Source organism: Clytia hemisphaerica, unplaced genomic scaffold (assembly GCF_902728285.1).
Source record: "Clytia hemisphaerica strain Z4C2 unplaced genomic scaffold, Clytia hemisphaerica genome assembly, whole genome shotgun sequence".
In the NCBI taxonomy this organism is placed as follows: Eukaryota; Metazoa; Cnidaria; class Hydrozoa; order Leptothecata; family Clytiidae; genus Clytia; species Clytia hemisphaerica.
The window spans coordinates 40,088-44,140 of record NW_027103890.1 but is presented as its reverse complement, the minus strand read 5'-3'; positions in this window follow the sequence as shown (position 1 = coordinate 44,140).

Here is a 4,053-nt window from a genome sequence, read left to right as displayed (position 1 = left end):
GAGATTGACCGGGAGCCATCGAGCCTAGGCTAGCGAGTGACAGTTCACAAAAACAATAACCTTGCTTAAGATCTCTTTTCCACATCTCTGCCATCACTTTTTGGATTTTGGCTTTTTTCAACCTAGATTTTCGAAAATTCCAACCTTGTTAAATTTAGATTTTGGCTTTTTTCCAACTGAATTTTAAAAAATTCCAACCTTGTTTTCCAACTGAATTTTAAAAAATTCCAACCTTGTTAAAGTTTGGATTTTCGCTTTTTTCAACCGCGATTTTCGAAAATTCCAACCTTGTTTAAGCTTGGATTTTGGCTTTTTTCCAACTGAATTTTCAAAAATTCCAAGCCATGGAAAATGCAACATTTCCAACCTTGGACAATGTCCCACATTTTCAGGTTGGATTTTCCATTGGATTTTATCTTTTTTCCAACTAAGAAAACTTGAAATTTCCAACCTTGGAAATCGAAAAATTTTTCCTGTGGACTTTGTCAAACTTATGGATATGATTTAAAAATTATGTAAAATATTTGCATGGCTACCATATGTTAGTGAGTTTATAATTTCATAGTAGGCCAACAAGTGGTTTTCAATATTTCTGCCTTTTGACCGCTATAATTACAAAATTGCTGAATTTATGGATATGAACTTATAGATATGATTTAAAAATTACGTGAAATATTTGCATGGCTACCATATTTATTGAGTTAATAATTTCATAGTAGGCCGACAAGTGGTTCTCAATATTTCTGTCTTTTGACTGCTACATATATTTTCAAAATTGCTGAATTATTTTGTTTCTTTTTCAGTTTAATTAACGCACGGAGCAAGCGTAAGCGAGCGGGGTGCGACTCTTTTGGCAAACGCACGCGCATGAAAAAACTACAAAATTTACGATATGCGGGTCCTAAAAATGAATTTTTTTTCACAATTTTTTACGTTATAGCTATTTAAACCAGTAAGCATTTTCTCTCATCCATGCATCGAAACAAAAACATCGAAAAGTGTTATCAATCTGATATAGAAACGCAATAATGAAGAATTTCTTCTCAATCGAAAAAATACAATACATAATCTGTTTATAATGTATAATTTCACATCTCTGAAAAAGCTGCTGCATGTATTTGGAAGGAAATTTTCTTTTTTTGATGTGCATATTTTCCGCGGGAACTTATTGAATGTTTTTGTTTGAATCTAACGTTCGAATCACACAAGATTTTCGAGCAAAAACATTCAAAATGACCTGGAATTCCTTAGTTATTTTTTCCCAGTTAAAAACCGAGTTACGAAAAAAACAAGTTATCCAGAGTTTAACGTCATTTTTGGAATATAAGTGACGTCATTTTACATTTCATAACTCTGTTTATTTTGCTTCCTTTAACTTTCCGAGTTATTTTTCATTTTGTAACTCGTGAATTTTTTCTGTACAGATAGCCATTTTCCTCAGATGTTTAGCGATCTTTAGAGCTTCAGCGTGTTGTGTTAAGAAAGCTCCACAGCTGCTATCAGGTTAGCTTTAGCAGATGACTTTCCTCCACAAATTTTTGGTTATTTAATTCTGGTCTGTAAATTAAATTTGCTATATTTACTATAAGTGCACTCATTTCATTTTTTTCTCTCCAAAACTGTAGCACTTTTTGCAAATAAACTTGCAAACTCAGCAAAAATAGTAAAAATCTTAACCTTCTGCAAGCAAAGCAGAGTTTGCAATTTCTTCACAGTAAAGATTGCATCTAAAATCAGACTGATGATGTTTTTCTTAGCCTGATTGCCGATTTTTTCATGGAAAGTTTTCATGGAATTTCATAGCACTTTTATTGAATAAGAAAGAAATATTCAAACATTATTTTTAAACTATGCTAGCCGCAGAGAAAATCAAGATGATGACTGACGAAACAGTGACGAAGGCAGAAAACCTTTTTTCAAGTTAGCTTAGTAGTGTTAGTATATAGTGTATTTTTCAGGAAAATGTTTCTCCACTTTTTCTTGATCTCTCTCTCATAGTCACTAAGAGATTCACTAACTAATAGAAAATTAGTCTATTAGGACAAAAACCACTTGAGTAACTGAAAGTTCCAATAATAACTGAGGGAGCTCTTACCTGACTTACAATACTCAAATTCTCAAAGGGAAAAGCATTGAGTTAGATTTTAGAATAAGGCAGGGTTCAAGACTTTTTCTTCTGCCAAAAAGATTTGAGATAGTTAACTCCAAAACTTATGTAAGAAAAATAAAATCCAAGTCAGCTACAGTAACTCAAAGAAATATTTTGTGAAAAAAGGCAAGATAGCTTGAAAACTTTTTGTTAAAGAGAAAGTTTGAGTCCCATTTTTAAAATCCTTTTATGAAAATTAAAAACAGATTTAAAGTTGAGTGACATCATAATTAATTTGCGCTTTATGAAGTCATAAATTGTAATAAGGTTTTTGTTAAAAGTGCACACAGCATTCTTGCAATGAATTTTTTTCCCAACAAAAAGATTTTGATAGACATAGGCGTAGACATAATTTGATGCTGAAATTCAAGTGTTAAGAAACTTTTTTGTTTGTGAATTAAGTCTTAATTAATTGTTTTTTTAACTCAACAGAAATAAGAACACAATGGAAAATTTTATGTCTCAACTAAGAACTGTAATCCAAGAAGAGATCAGATCCAACTCCCCTGTACCTTCTGCAAACAGATCGCAAGCCAGTGCTAATGCTTTGATTAATAGAACCAGGCAGCTGATCAGTGACTCAGCCTCGTCAGCTATTAACAATTTCCTACCGTCGTCACAAGATATGCCACGTTCCAATGTTCCAAATCATCCAAATCGCCTTTCAAAAGGCAAAGGAAAAAAAAGAAAGCTACCAAAAATCTCTACAATTGAAATGACTGTATTAAACCCTGGTATGTGAGTGAATCGACCATCCCAGATTATGGTTTACAAGACATGCACATTGAAGCAAGTCGATTCTTTTTTGACTTGAATTCTGAAATGAAGGAAAAAGAAATCCGTGACACTATCATTGGGGCTTGTAAGAACAAGATCCCAAATCTAACAAGACATGACTTTCAGTTTGTCAAAAGAGATAAGAATAGGATACGTACCCCCTCTTTTGATGAAACTTATGCCTTTGATTATCAGCAAGTCAAAAAGTTGGTAGGCACTGGGAAACTCTACATTCGTCTTAAGCAAAGCTTTTGTAGTGATGAGTATGATTCCGATGAACTGCCAGTGCCACCATTTGTCAACACCAATGAAAACTTACCTGAGTCGCCAGATGATGGGGATGCTCCACTGTCACCAATTAACGATATGCCTGGTCCATCATCCTCTACAGTAGCAAATTATGAATCAGCTGGGTCATCTGTTTCTCTGACAGATTCGCTCAGAGAAATTTTTCCAAATCTACCTATGAATTCAATTGAGCCATACATGACATCCTCAAACTTGCAAGAAATAGTAAATACCATTGCTGACCATCAGGCTGATGAGACACAGTCATCAACATCTAATAATTCAAGTGGGCAAGAAGAAATTAATGACCAACATGCTGATCAGGTGCAGACATTAGTTCCAACTCTGCCGTCGTCCCGTGGGTATCGAGAGACACTTTTTGTTAATCAGCGAGCTATACTCGATGATTGCTTCACTTACTACAAAAATCCGGATTTCAACCCTAAAATCCCTGTCAAAGTAAAATTTATTGGTCAAGTTGCCATTGACGCTGGAGGACCAACAAGGCAGTTCTACAGCCTAGTTGCAGACAAAATGTGTCCTGCCAAGCGATTTCCATAACACCCGATTTGAACCGGTTATCGAAAAACCGATCTTTGCACCGTTTCACACCGGTTCGAACCGGTGCCGATCGTTTGTGCAACCGGTTCAAACCGATCTAAACCGGTTTCCAAAAAATCTGAAATCTCAGTCAATCAGAACCGGTTGCTACCGGTTTGGAAGAGAAGAACACCGGTTTTGCAATAGATTTCGGCTGCCGGCAGTTCCAAAATAATATACTGCGCATGCGTTTAATAAAAAAAAAGTAAACAAAGCCCCTCCATACAAATCTATCTTCA